This window comes from Gossypium hirsutum, chromosome D06, assembly GCF_007990345.1.
Source record: "Gossypium hirsutum isolate 1008001.06 chromosome D06, Gossypium_hirsutum_v2.1, whole genome shotgun sequence".
Classification (NCBI taxonomy): Eukaryota; Viridiplantae; Streptophyta; class Magnoliopsida; order Malvales; family Malvaceae; genus Gossypium; species Gossypium hirsutum.
Genome location: NC_053442.1, coordinates 56811718 through 56828337, shown reverse-complemented (window position 1 = coordinate 56828337; position 16620 = coordinate 56811718). Strand labels below are relative to the sequence as shown.

The window sequence follows — 16620 nt, the reverse complement described above, 5'->3', positions numbered from 1 at the left end:
TGTATATTTTCCTCAACGATTTTTGTACACAAAACTAAATGGAAGCAAATATTGGCTTATTAATACCTAATGTTTAACTAATACTGCAACACACATAACCCATACCCATCACTGGATTAGGGTTATGGCGTATTACTGTACAATCCAGAACAATCAATAACAGATAGCATCAAGTTGCCAAATTAATTAATAGAATTCCATAATAAATCATATCAGAGTAATACATACATTTATGAGCCTTAACTCGAGTCTACAAGGCCTTAAAATTTATTTAGAAACAATTAGGGACTAATTTTGGAACAATTTGGAACGTTCAGGGAAAAACTAAAAATTTTCACTACAAGGGTCATACGGCCGTGTGGCTGTCCCATATGCTTGTGTGCTACTATACACGCCCGTATTATCACCCATGTAACTCACTGACTTGGGTCACACGGCCGTGTCGCAGGCCGTGTGCTATCCCGTATAAACCCTGCACCTAACACGTTCAGGGCACACACCCATGTGGGCTGCTCATGTGTGACACACGGCCTTGTGATAGCCCGTGTCCCAAGTCGTGTGTGTCCAAAAGTTACCTAAATCGTGTTTACTTTTCATCCAATTGCATAAATATCTAAACCAGTTCTCAACACAATATTATAAGACTTCAAAATGCATTCCAATGACACCCAAAACATGTCAAAACAAACATCCTAAGGTCTAACCAATGTGCCATCCATGACATCACATTTCAAGTACTTTACAACTCATTTCCTTAACTAAGTTTACAAGCTACAAGCACATTCAAATAACTTATCTTCTATCTCAAAATGTTATACCATGAAATCAAGTATGCACCTCACTTAGCTACTTATACCACATCATCATATGCACATTAACAACAATACCAATAAGTACTTATGAACCCTTACAAACATAATCAAATTCTCCTATTACATGCCATATAAGCCAAGATGTATTCAAAAGCTACCAAATGATCCTTGGATAATGTGATTCTTCGAGTTGATCAGATCTCCCGATCTACAAAACGTATCTACAAGAAATAAGACAAATAACACGAGTAAGCTTTCGTAAAGCTTAGTAAGTTAGTTGATTGAACCGTAAAGCTTACCAAATAAAACATAATAATAATTCAAATACAAGATTAATGAACAGAGTTCCTATCAATGAGGTTATTATTAGAATTCCTATTAATCACAACTCACAATAGGTGAGAAATGATCAGTACAATAATACAAATTAGTTTCCACTTTTCAATAAATTTTCAGAGATCAATAAAACATAACCCGATGAACCAAATAGAATAACATTGACTACTCGACAAATACTCGTATATCCATTTTATTCCTTAAACATCACAAACATAATTAGTTAACATATTTATTTACATATATAGCATATAATCACACACCAAGGCATAAATATTCATTACAAATTATACTAGTCAACACATTCATCTCACATTCAATCTTATGATACATATCTCACCCAAAACATATTACCTGAATAGCAAAAGGTTGAAGGATGCCATAGTGTCTTTCAATCATGATCTTATTCGTCTGATTCATGATGCCATAGCATCTTTCAGCTATAGTCTTACTTGTTAGAATCGTGATGCCATAGCGTCTTTCAACTATGGTCTTACTCGTTAGAATCGTGATGCTATAGTGTCTTTCAGCTATGGTCTTACTCGTTAGAATCGTGATGCCATAACGTCTTTTAGCTATGGTCTTACTCATTAAACTCGTGATGCCATAATGTATTTCAGCTATGGTCTTACTCGTTAAAATCATGATGCCATAACGTCTTTCAGCTATGATCTTACTTGTTAAAATCGTGATGCCATAACGTTTTTCAGCTATGGTTTTACTCGGTTCTAGTATGATGTCATAATTTCTTTCAACTATGGTCTTATTCAATTCCGGTATAATGTCATAATGTCTTTCAACTATGGTCTTATCCGTTTCATTCAAGCTAGCAAATTTGATTCACGTATATACACAAATAGATAATAATTCATCAAAACAATAACTAATTCAATTACTAAGATACAAACTTATAGGACTAATTTGCAGTAACAGTTCAAAGTATCTCAATCAGTGATCGACGTCGTATCAATTCATTATTTCCATTTTCAATTACACACATCAATATAATCTAACATTATGCAATTAGGTTCATATAATACATTTAAAAATGTACTAAAATTAAACTAAACAAACTTATCAAACTAAACTGCAGCAACGACAAAATATAGGGAATATTTTGTAATTTTCTCTTCCTCGATTTTCCATTTGTTCTTGATTTAAAATAATAATTTTATTCAATTCACTAATTCCAGAGAAAAATTAACTCATTTATGCAATTTAATCCTTTTATAATTTTTTACAAAATTGCCCCCAACATTTTACTTTTATTCAATTTAGTTCTTAAGCTCAAAACTTGCAATTTAACCAATTTTTAGTAAAATAAAATTTAGCCGAATTGTCTTGGGCCTCATTACAGCCCATAATTTCAATTATCTCACCTCAAGTCCTAACATTTTTATCACTTTAACATTTTAGTCCTTTAACATTAAAATTAACAAAAACTACTTTACAAAATAGTCCTATTTAACAATCGAACTTAATAATTCATCATAAAACTTCAAGAATATACACAACACATCAATGGCATAATCCACAACATTTAATAGTTTTACAAATTAGCCACCGGATTAGCTAGATCGAGCTAATACGAGCTCAAAAACATAAAAATTATTAAAAACGGGAAAAATTTACTTACCCAAATGAAGAACTCAACTTGGCCGAAGCTCTTTCTATTTTTTTCTAAAGGTTTCAGTCTTTGAAAGAAAGAAATTTAAGAAGATCAAGTTACTTTACCTTTTAATTTATTATAATTTTTTATTTTTTATTAATTTACTAATATACCTTTCATTATAACATTTAAATTTCATATTTTCTTAGCCGTTACCATCCACTACAAGCACAAGGGTCTAATTGCCCTTTAGAACCCCCTTATTAAACTTTTTAAACTAATAGCAATTGACTTTTATAGCTTTTATGATTTAGTCTATTTTCTTTAATTATTAATTAATTAGGATCTAAATGCAATTTATCAAAATCTAGATAATTCCACATCAATCCTATCATTAGGGCATTTAAGGATGGTCCAATTACACCATTGGTCCTTCAATTATATTAAATTCCAATTAAACAAACTTTTTTTTCAATTTAATCTTAAACTAATTAGGACTTAATGAATAAATAACCCAAATGTTAGTGGAATGATTGACATCCACCACCGCTTGGAATTTTCTACCATGGTTTGATCACCATTTTGGTCCCTTTAGTAATTGAATCTATAACAATTAACTTTTGTCTCATTTACAATTTAGTTCTTTTATTGAAATTAGCAATAAATCATCAGAATTACTGGACCAAACTTCAATTCACATATATTACGACTCTGTAAATATTTGATAAAAATATTTACGACCTTAAATAACAGAAACGGGGTCTCAATCCTTCATTTTCATAACCCACTTGACTTTTGAGCCGAACCACTTGTACTAACTTTTAATTCAATAATTAAAATTCATCAAATCAAAATTCAATATAAAAATTATTATAGACTCGCATAATATAAATACTAGTTATATGAACTTACTCGTCAAATTTGTAGTCCCGAAACCACTGTTTCTGATACCACTAAAAAACAGGCTGTTACAAATACTAAGTTGTATTATGTCGTCAGATCATAATACAGAAAGACAACTGGTATTAGTAGATAATCTAAACATGTATTAGTCTAGTCGAAAACGAGCAAACCAATTGAAAGACTAATATGTTGTTTGTCAGGTCCAATTAAGGAGAATTTTTCATCTTGACCATTGGAGCGGATGACTCCTAGAAGATAGAGGCACAGATGTGTCTGGCTATATTAACAGTATATTGGACAAGACCCAAGTAGAATAGATCCTAAATCAATTTATGGATGTATTCTCTTGTGACGTTCATAAAAGGTCATACATTAATATTGAGTGGATGATGGATTGTGTATGCGTGACTCCTATACTTTCATGTATATAAAAGCCTGAGTTCAAATAAATAAGGAATTGAAAGCTAGTGCGTTAGGTATACGGCTTGTACAGTATGTAGCGTCATTCCACAATAGTGGAATTCATAGCCCAACTAAAGTGTAAATGATATATTCTCATCGACATTACTTGATAAATGAAAAGTAAATGTAGCAACGAGTCATTTTTCTTTATGATAAATGATTTGATTACTATTTGATAGTAATTGACTTTTCATGAAGAAAGATGTAATGGTTACCATGATATAAAATAGGATCATATTAGGAGAACGAATTTATCCAAAAAGATTAAGAATATCTCATGAGGGTAACACACTTATAACAAGGTCATTAGATGAGCGCTTATTAAATAACTTTCGTAATTGTATATAATTAGGGATAGCTCAGTTATGATATTTTAGTGGAATAACTTTACGACTAAATAAGTTTATAATTAATAGGTGAAAAGTTGGAACTTAATTATATATGTCCAATCGGTCTCTCCACTAGTTCGTTAAAACCATAAAAGAATTACACGTAGAACAAATGGATAAAAATCAATGAAAATGATGAAGTAAAAGAAATGGATCATATTCACAAATGAATGTGTTTTCTCGTTAAGTACAAAAAATGACTTGAAAATTAATTTAAGGTTTTTCAAATTATTATTTAATCATAATTCATTAAATAATTGAAGTTCGAAAATGAAATTAAATTAATTAGTCATTATGAATCTGTTGAATAAGGAATTAAATATATTTCTTAATAGATTCTTTTATGGTAAAATTGTTATAACTTTAATGAGATTAGAATTTAGTTGAGAAAATTGTTAATTGAGAAATTAATTTTATTAATATAATAAATTTAATAAATAATATTTACTTTGAGAAATAGAAAACAAATATTGGGTTGAATTAAATTATAAAGAGTTTGGTCAAAAGTTCAGGAAGCACATTAACTAGACCCAATACATGAGAGGCCCAATTCCCCTCATACCAAAAGTGAGGGGCAACAATCCTAGTAATATTTATTAGGTTGTGCCACCCACACAGTAGGAGTGTGTTTTCTATTAAATAAATATTATTTATCAATGTCTTGTTCAACTAGTATTCTTGTATCTCTCCTTATGAAGAGATGAGACTACCTGACCTAAAATACACACTTCACAATTATTAGAGTTGTCATTATTCTGCTAGAAAATAGTTGTAATTTATTTTAAGTAAATAAATTACCACTATTTTCTGGGAATTACAATCTTTACTGGTTTTTATAGAGAGAGATTAATTTCCTACTGAAAGTGATAAATTCGTTTCATTTTTGTGATTTGGCTTGTGTTGCTCAAGCCCACACTCGGCACAATTCGTGGTACGAGAATAGCGAAGAAGGTCGTTTGGTTGAAAGTAAGGACCGACTTGAATTTGTCTCGCACAACACACTAGTATTATTCAGTTGGAATTTATTGCTATAAATATCTCAAATAAGCTCAGTTTTGAAAAAAAGTTAAACTTCTGCTATGTATAAGCCCAATTTTACCCGGGCCTGGCAACCAACCTAAATAGTCCATTTTACAAAAAAATAAAAATAAAAATAAACCCAAACATAAAACCATTACGAGCCCACTTATAATGTTGACCCAACAGGCCCAAACTACCTAGACCTAACCCATTAAACCCAAACAGCCCAAATACAAGCCCAAATTAGAAAAAACTAGCCCAATACCCGAAAACAAAAACATGAAAAAACCCTAGCTCCTAACCCTAGCCGCCGCACCCTATGTCTGTCGCCTCACCTGCCACCGCCACCAACTCTGCCCACTTGCTGCTTCTGACCAGCCACCACTGTCTGCCCCACTTGCCACTGCTCACTTGCTCCACCCCCATCAATCACTTGCAAGACGAAACAAACACGCAAGCAGTAAAAAATGTGTAAGAAATCGGCTACAAAAGTCGAATGTAAACTCTGTAAAAGTCTCTCTCAGGGATTTAAATTGCGGTCGCGGTCGCGTTTTCGGTTGCGTCGCGTTTGTCGCGGTCGCGGACATAACGGACGCTATTGCGGTCACTGCGGGTATCGCGGTCGTGAATTTTTTTCAAATTCGCACAACTTACTGTAAAACATAGTAATTATAATTATAATTATAAAAAGTCACTTTTAATGATTTTTAGAGTGTTTTCTAACACTTATGAACCTTTATTAATATGACATGAGAGCACAACTTTTATAATCATTAATTATTCTTATATTTATTTACGAATTTTCTAAGAATGTTATATTAACTAATAACAAATTAAAAAAATGAAATATTAAACATTTATCATATTAATAAGTTTGAAAGTTTTTATAGATAAAAGAATTGAGAATTCATACATGAGAGATGTCTTCAATATTTCTTGACAGCTTTGAAGATAGTGAAGATATAAATATTCTATGCTGCAAAAGGAAAAAAGGAATAGATAAATTAATGAATAGATTCTCATTAATTATTCCTATTTCCTAACACTTTTTCTCATCTCATTCTACTTTCATATATAATTTAACATGCTTCGATTCTTCATTATCTTTTCATAAAATATACTTCATTCATTTATCTAAAGATATATATTATTTTAAATGTTTTAATATCATCAAAATTAAGAACAATAACAAAAGATTTCTTTAAAAAAAACATACCTTACAAATAATGATAGTGGCACGATTTAGTTTTCACCAATTAGTGGAATGACGAGGAAGATCAAATCCTTCACCTTCACTTTGGGAGCGTTCTTGACTTGATTCTCTTGGCCTTTGTCCAAAAATATATCCAAAAAAAGTAACATTTTCACCTTGTTTTTCATTCAATTGATATGGAGGATATATTTGAGGAGGAGGATACATGAAAGGTGGAGGTGGGTGATACATTGGTGGAGGAGGATGCATTTGAGGCTGGTATGACACACCATAATTAGGAAATGGTGGATAATAACCATATGGTTGTGGATAACCATGTGAAGGTTGTTCTGGTGGATAAAAACCTTGAGTGCTAGTAGATGAATCACTATACCCAAGGTTACTAGAACTCGATCTCCTACCAGATGAAGAGCCTATAGAAGTATGCTTCTTTCGTTTTCCCTTTGATGGAGCTCTAGGTTCACTTCTATCTCTCCTAGGTTCAGGAAACATATTTCCATCAAACTCTGATCTATCACAAAAATGTCCACCAGTGGTACCACCCCCATATTCTCCTCCATACTGACTAGAAGACCTAATTTCACCTTTATCACCACTATATCCGTCATCCTCATCAATTGGACTTAAACCACCACCATCGGGTCCATCGCCACTCTGACTTGGAGTTGAACTAGAACTTGAATGAGACAAAATTTGTTGTTGCGATTGATCAACATCCATTTCATCATCAGAGGTATCCACAGGCAACACACCGGCATTTTCACCATCTAACAATGGATTCTCTTTCTCATGAAGCCATTCTAATAGTGGATCAACATCTTCAAAGATATAATCAAGGCTGATAGGATTAAAACTAGCATTTATATCATCAGTGCTCATTCTTTGTTGATGCCTCATCTTAAGCCTCATATTATAATAGGTAAACACTAGTTTTTCAAGTTTTTTATACTTTAACCTATTTCTTGCCTTGGTGTGAATATAACTAAATGTGCTCCAATTTCGTTCGCAATTTGATGCTGAAGTTGTTTGACTAAGCACTTTAATTGCTAATTTTTGTAATTCGGGAACACATGTGCCGTATATCATCCACCACTCAGCTGCATAATATTATTTAAATTTCAAAATAACTTTAAAATGTACAATATAATTAAATAATATAAATTAAATTAAATAATTTAATTAACTGTTTACCCGTATTCATTTGCTTCCAAGCTCTTTGTGCTTGTAGAGTAACGAATGTCTCATGTTTATCTCTAAATAGTAACAACTGCATAAATAAAAGATAGAGTAAAAATAAAAATAAAAATTCTATTTCAAATTATTTAACTAAGTTACAAATAATAGTAGTTGAATCTAACCTGATTAACCATTCTGACTTGAGTATCCATAGAAGGTTCTAATCTTTCAATTACTGATCGTGTACCTTCTAATGTTTCTATTAGTACATTCTCAGAATGCTCCACCCCAAATTGAAATTGAGGGTTGAGAAAATAACCTAAGTATAATTTATAAGAATATCATCAAATAATAATAATCTAAAGCTTAAAATAATAAAATATAAAAATAGTTCTTAATTATATGAAACATTTTATCTTACCAGCTGAATGCAAGTCGGAATGCATAAAATTCCATCTATTGTCAATAATCTTTTCATACTCTGTGAAATATCGACAATTTTGTAGAATTGCTCGTTTAGCTCTATCAACAGCCTCATAAATAAAGCCCATCGTTGGTTTTTCATCACTATCCACAAGTCTCAATACTCCTACTAAGGGCTCATAAACTTTTATGAGGTCATTGGCTTTTTTCCAAAAATCTTTTCCCAAAACAATTTTTTTGGCTTCATAAGCAGGCCCTGACTTTTGCTTTCCCCATTTTGATTCTTTAAATTCCTATATATTCATAAGAAAAATTTTAAAATAATATAATTTAAATTATTTGGAACTAATAAAATCACTAAAGGTTACTATATTTAAGTAATTATATTAACTAATTATACAATACTGACCTTTGAATTAAACATTTCTCTCAAACCTTGCTTTTGTCTTGTTATCTCTTCAAGTTGAATGAAATGAGTTGCAAATCGAGTAAGAGCGGGTCGAAGTATTTGTTTCCCTTGTGTATACTTCTTCATCAAATCAACAGTCCAAATGTGATTGTATATAAAGCAAGTCACTTTCTTTGCCTCATCTAACACTTTTGCTACACTGGGCTTTTTCCCAATATCTTCAAGGCATAAATCTAAACAATGAGCTGCACATGAGGTCCAATATAGATGTTGTCTTTTCAACATTAATTTTTTTCCAGCAGCTTTCATTGCTGCCTCATTACCAGTCACTATTTGGACAATGTAATTTTATCCAATTTCTTCTACAACTGAATCTAACAAACGGTAGTAGAATTCAGCATCTCTACTACGGACACTTGAGACATCTACCGATTTCCAAAAAATGGTTCCTTTACTGAAATAAACAAGGAAATTAATGATGTGCATTTGATTCAAACTGTTGGTCCAACCATCACACATTAGAGTTGCACCCAATTCTTTCCAATAAGTCTTTAGTACATTTACCCAATCATGAACTCGTTGATACTCTGACTCCAAATACACATCTGAAACCTCATAAGGTGTTGGGAGCTTTACACATTGTCCAACTTCTGTTGCCACTTGAATTAAGTTATACAACCATGGAAAGCTTGCTAATTGAAAAGGAAGTCTTTCATATATTATAAATTTAGATACCGCTTCACCTATCTTCCTTCGAAAACTCTTTAAAAAAAAGTCATTGACCTTTGGTTGCTTTGAACTTTTGCTTCTAACCAATTCAGGTATAGCTCCCCTTAAGGTAAACTCAGACTCACCTGGAATAGATTTACTTGTTCTTTCTCTATTATGTTCTCTAGCTGATCCATGAGAAGATCGCCCTTCTTCATAAATGTTATCCCAACCACTAGTACTTCATCTGAATTCTTCCCTTCTATGCCACTCGTGTTGTGATTGGATACTTTCTCGAGTTGCTTGCCTTATAGCAGAAACCTCATCAATGAATCCCTCGTGCTCATCCTCCTCTTCTGTTAATTGAGATAAGAATTCATCTTTTCTCCTCTTTTTGTCTATTTTCTTTGTGTTGCTTTCTTTTAGTACATTCATCATACTTTCTCTAATGACACCTGTTAATAAAATAAAAATAATTCACACTTTATATTATTATCAATTATATATAATCTTTATTGATAAATTTATAATAACATTTAATAATAATAATAAAGTATCACATACCAGTAACATTAGGGCATGGTGCAACATTGCCGGTTTTATGAGCAATGTGCTCTTTAAATTGTGTTATTCCTCATTTCACAACTTTACCACAAAGTTTATATACGATACTTCCTCTCGCATTTGGCACTGGAGTTCCAAAGTGCCAACCTATATCATTACTTGGTGCACCCTCCAATCCTTTAGTCGGGAACTCTTCACGTGGTGGCATGCTTTATTTTTATTTATATATAAGAAACATAAAATTATATTTAGAAATATAAGCAACTCATTACTTATATTATCAACAATATAATACCAAAAAAAGTAAACAAAATTTAAAGCTAAAGTAAAGACCTAATATTATAGAAATAAATAAATAAATATTGTGTAAAACAATTTAATAATAGTAATAATAATAATAATGATGATGGTATTAAGAATAATAATAACAATAATAAAAATCTTAAAATTAAAAATTATATGAAAGGATATACTATATAGATAAATAAAATGATATAATAAAATAAATGTATTTAAAATATTTAGGTAAATAAATATGAAAATAAATATAATTGAAATAATAATGCAAAACTAATTAAATTTTAATAATATGGTAATAATAACAAGTAAATAAATAATAAAATAAAAAAAGGAAAAATAATAATAGTAATAGTAATATTAAATTAATTAATTTAATAATAATATAGCAAAAATAACAAAAAAAGAGACTAAATCGAACTTAAAACATAAATTTGCGGCAAATCCAAAATAAATAAAAAGAAAAAGGACCAAATTGAATGCGCAAATAACAAAAATGGATCAAATGGGCAATAATCCCCATCCTTCAAAACGCACAGCTTCAAGGTGGACCAAATTGAAATACGAAATAAATTATAGGATAAATTTAAAAAAGAAATAAGCTTGATTGTAAATAATAAAAAATAGGAAGGGCTAAAAGCGCAATTAACCCTTCCGTTAAAAACACGCGGATCCTAGGAAACGGGTCGGGTAAGTGCATGGGTTAGGCCGAAACGGCGTCGTTTTGGTGCCAGAGTGGCCTGCCCAAAACGGCGTCGTTTTGAAGGCCTATTTAAATCAAATTTTTTTCAAAATCTTCATTTCAGCCATTGTTCAAATATTTTTTTCCTTTTTCTCTCAATTCTCTTTTTTCTCTCTGCAGTTGCCCAGAATCCGGCCATCGGCCACCATGGCAGCCGCCGGTCACTGCCGACGGCGCCGCCGTGCACGGTGGTCGGAAATTGCCGAAAACATTTTAACCCCCTTTTTTTGTGTAGAACATAGATCTAGGGATAAAAATCTCAAAAAATCACTCTATGCTGCAGATTCAAGACATGCAAGTACTTTACTTACTGGGTTAGTTTTCTACTTACTTGATCTATTGCTTTGCTTGCTGCCTGTGCCCTGTGGCTGTGTTGTTTGCCTTGTCGAAATATGGAGAATGAATGAGAAATATATTTTGTCTTTTCGTTTGCTTGTGATTCTGTAAAATTTGAGTTTGTGAGTCTGTGACTTACTGACTTGTATTGTGAGTGAGTTTTGATTTTTTAATCGACTTTCAGTCTTTTACTTTACTTTACTTTACTTTACTTTACTTTGTTTTGATTGAAAGTTTGAAACTTGAAAGCATATTTTGTAGGTAGGGAGGGAATATATTCTCTTTTGTTTTATTATAAAGTACATTGATTCAGTCTTTCTTCAGTCTTCACTTTTCACTATTCACTTCAGTATTTCATTCACCAGAATCACCATCCATCTACAGCACTTGATTTTTTTTAATTTACGGAAACGGAAAATAACGGGAATAGCGGCCTGTTATTGCCGCAATTGTCAATTATCCGTTAAATTGCGGCCGCTATCCACCGTTATCGGTGTGAATCCGCTTCCCTCCGTTATTTTCAGCAATAGCGGTTTCGGTGGCGGCGCTACCGCTATATAACGACCTCTATTCCGAAAACGGTCCGCTATTTAAATCCCTGGTCTCTCTCTTTTTTTACGAAAATGAAATAAAAATACAACACTTTCAAGGTCATTTTTTTTTCCGTTTTAGATACTTATTAAGATTATATACTCCTATTTTATTTACTTTACTTTTTTTACATACACGAAAATATAAAAAAAAAAGAAAGAGAAAAGAAGCCTACCGGAGTCGATCCGCATCTTGGTCGTCGGAGGCTCCTTCTCTAGTGTCGAATCGGTTGTTGAGAGGACCGAAGGTCCTTTTTCTTTCGTTTTGGGCATTGGGGTTGAGATCTAAAGAAACACATTTTTTTAATCTCGCCGGCCACCGTGCACGGTGACATCGACGTTGGCGACCGGAGCCAGGCACGGTGACCATCGGTCGGAGCTAGAACTGGAGGAGAGAGGTTTTTTGGAGAGAAATTTCAGTTTTTTTTAAGGGGAAGGTAGAAAATGTTTTTTTTTAAAATGGATTTATATAGGTGTATAAAACGACGTCGTTTTGGGCCTTAGCTCCAGGTGCCAAAATGACGCCGTTTAGGGGGACGACCCGCGTGTGACCCGACCAGGAAATCAGATCCGCGTGTTTCCATGCTAATGGGATATTTTCTTGGCGAGTCCTTCCGCTTCTTTTGTGGTTTTCGATTCTGTCCTTTTTTATTTTTCTATTTTACCACATAATTTTAATTCTTTTTCAATTCAGTCCTTCGTATGCTGATCTCCCCCAATGAATGACACGTGTGCGGATTTGGGTTTTATTTCCTATTTGGACGTCGTTAGTTGTCACGCATATCATTTTGGTCCTTTTTCTCTTATTTGTTACTAATTTGCCCTAAAACTTTGTCTAGTTTCTTTTTAGTCCTCTGTTTGTTATTTTAATTATTCTATTACTAAATTAATTATTTTAATACTGTTATTATTATATAATATCACTAATATTGTATTATTACTATTATTACCAGGTAGTTATGTATACCTTTTAATTCCAAGTTTTATATTATATATATACATATATTTTATAATATATATAAATACATGCACATATTTTACAATTCGTACGTACACATATATACATCCTTTATGTTTTATAATTTTTAAAATTCACATGTATATACATACGTTTTTATAATATATATACATATACATATATATTTTATAACTTATACATATACACATATATATGTCTTTTATATTTTATAATTTCAAAATATATATATATGCTTACATTTTTATGATATATACATACGTACATATTTCTAATTTTTATAAACATGTATATACACATACTTTTATATATTTTTTTATTTCATAATTCTTATATACATATATATGTATATACATACTTACATATATTTTTATATTTAATAATTTTTAAATATGTATACGTACTTATATTTTTCACATTCTCATAATTTTATATACATACATATATATCTTTTTCCATTTTTATAATTTTATTCATTTTATTTATTTATTTATTTATTTATTTACGTTTCCATTATTATTTTGAAAGAATGTTTTAATTTTATTTACTTATATACTTGTTATTTTGTATGTTATTGATTTGTCCTTTTTATTTAACTTATTTTTGTTGCTATTGCTCGTATTATTTATGCTTACATCATCGTATTCATTTTTGTTTTGTTCGCATATTGACACCGTGTTTTATTTCTACTATTTCGTGTTAGATTAATTTTATTATGATTTCTGAAAAGCGAAATCTCGTGTTTAGATTCGAGAACGTCATACCCTAACTTACGGGGTTTTAACTTTCACAATAAATCTAAATACACGAATCTTTTCAAACTCAAGTTTTAAACGATCTCGAGAATTAAGAAGAGATCGTGTCCTAACTTACTGGACATGATTCCTTTTTTAAATCCGAGATAGCTAAATATCTTTTAAATAAGTAAATTTTTGGCATTCATTCGTGCATCGGGAATTCAAGACATTGCGTCCTAACTTACTGGATATAATTTTCTTTCTCAATTAACGTGAAATATGTCCTTTTCCCGAAATTTTTAACATTTCAATAAAGGATCGTATTTTAAATCTCTTTAAAGTTTTCAATCTTCAATACTAAGACATTAATTAATCAACTAGGTACCAATTTTGGGCGTTACGAGGGTGCTAATCCTTCTTCGTACGTAACCGACTCCCGAATCTGTTTTTCTGAATTTCGTGGACCAAAATCGTTGTTTTAATAAAATAAAATTGTTTATTAAAAATAATCACTTTTCGAGGTCACCCGATCACACCTCATCAAAAAGGATTGGTGGGGACTCCCGTTTTCGTTTTCGTTTTCAAAATCCAAGTCGACCCCGTTTTATCAAAAAATTGGTGTCAACATGCTGTAATTGTAAAATCATTTTCTTAACTGATTTTTCCAACACTTTCTTGCTTGAATTAGAGTTCTTCAAAGATTATTCTAAGCCAAATAGCTTGACAAGCATAAAGAGTAGCAACAACAAATTCAGCTTTTGTGTTTGATAATGTAACAATGGTTGCTTCTTGGATGACTACAAAATAGTTATTATGCCAACTATAAAAACATAGCCTAAATTGCTCCTTCTACCATCCTTGTCACCTTCATGATGGCTATTAGTGAAGCCAATCAAATCTAACATTTCACCATTCTTATAGAAAATACCAAAATTCTTGGTTCCTTATAGGTAATGAAGTATTCTCTTAGCAGCTAACATGGGTCTTTCAAATGGGTCATTTAACTACTAATAAGACTCACAAAATACATAACGTCTGGACTTATAGCAATTAAATACATCAAGTTGCCTACAATTTGCTGTAAAAAGTCCTGTCCACCTTCTTCCCATTTCTCTTTTTATTTAGCTTTAACCTAAACCCAGTTGGAGTGTTGATAGATTTGCATCTATTCATCTTGAATCTATCCAAAATTTCTCCCACGTGCTTATTTTGGGAAAAAAAATTCAATCATCAGATTACATCACTTTTAGACTATAAAAATAGAACATCTTCCCAAGATCTGATGTTTCAAACTCATCCATCATAGACGTTTTGAAACCATCAAACATGGCTATATCATTCCTAGTAAAAGTAAGATCATCAATATATAAACACACCATTAGCATTTTCCCATTATCTCTAGTTTTAACAAAAAAGTGTGTGCTCATATGGACGCTTTCGAAACTCCACTTTTATTTTAAAAAAAAGCCTCAATATAACCATACCAAGCTCATAGAGCTTACTTTAATTTATATGGAGTTTTTTTCAATGTATAAACTTTAGGTTCTTTTCCATCCTTAATATACTTAGGAGATTGTTTAAAAAATACCTCTTACTTCAAGTATACATGCAAGAATGTCGGTTTGACATCCAATTCGAAGCTAGGCCAAGAATTTTTTGTTGCTAATAAAATCACCAATTTGATGGTGTCATGTGTCATAACGTGCTCAATGAAAGCTTAGAAAGCTAGATATGAAAACCTAAAAGAGTAGAGTCACCCCTAACCAATTTGAGTTATGTCAGTTAGTCATGTATCGCTTAAAGTTTTAAGACTAATCCTCAGACTAATTTAAGAAAAATCTTAAAATTAAGACTCGGTCTCATTATCAAAATCTGGGGTTGGGAGTAAAATTACATGTAAAAAAGATTAGAACACCCTTATAACACCTAATTAACAATAGTCCTACAAGATTTAGTATTTAGGGTTTCTAACTTAAAATTTTTGAATTTTGACTTTAAATTTCCAAAGTTTAAATCTAAGTCAAACATAAAATGCTATGAGCTTAAAGCAAATCCTAAAAGAATTTAAAACTTAACTCTACTTAAAAATTTTAAAATTCTAGGATTAAAATCTAATTTCATTTGAAATTTAACTAAACTTGTTGATGAAAGAGATTTTAAAACTTGAAATTCTAAAATTTAGCCTCTAATACAATAAAAGTTTAAAAATGAAAATTACTCAACTTTAAATAAAATCAAGATCTAGAAAGTTAAAAAAGAGTAAAAATATCGCCTCGTCCCATTAAAAGGTGTCCATAAATCGAACTGGGCCAAGTCAAAGCTTAGTTTAAAAAAGAAATCCAAACCTAGGCCTGAGCGTAGCCTAATCCATCCAAAAAACTCATATTACTATTTAAATAATAATATATTAAATATATACTTTTATATTAATATTTGTATATTTTATAATTTAATTTAATTTAAATAAAAATTAAAAATCAGACTGACCTGAACCAATTTGAGGTAAAAAAGATCTATCTACTCCCAACCCAATCTATTAAAATGTGTCCATAAGCCGAGTCGAGCCAAAGCTTAATTTCAACAAAAATTTCAATCCTAAACCCTAAAATTCAAAATGTTTTAAGTACAGCCTAAAGTATTAAGATTATATCTATTAGCTCCTTCATTATTAAAATTATTAATTTAACTATAAAAAAACATACTATGTGATATAATTTAAAATTAAAAATTAAAAGAATATAAAAATATTACAACAAAACTTTTAACCGTAAAAACTAAAAATAAAATAAAATTGAAAAAAGAAAAGAAAAATCAACAATACAGCTTAATAAAATAATTTTGAAAACCTCAAAAAGTATATATTTTTTATATTCACTTTTCTTTGTTTTTCTTTAATTTATGCTACATAAAATTAGGAT

General features: G+C 31.0%; 1 long non-coding RNA gene across 1 annotated transcript; it reads right to left on the bottom strand.

Annotated features, from left to right (window-relative positions):
* Positions 1-8583: 8583 nt before the first annotated feature.
* LOC121218554 (uncharacterized) lies at positions 8584-8985 on the bottom strand. The gene is made up of 2 exons (XR_005914996.1): positions 8753-8985; positions 8584-8636 (listed from the first exon to the last, which is right to left on the bottom strand). It is a non-coding gene; the product is annotated as an uncharacterized lncRNA (long non-coding RNA).
* Positions 8986-16620: the final 7635 nt, after the last annotated feature.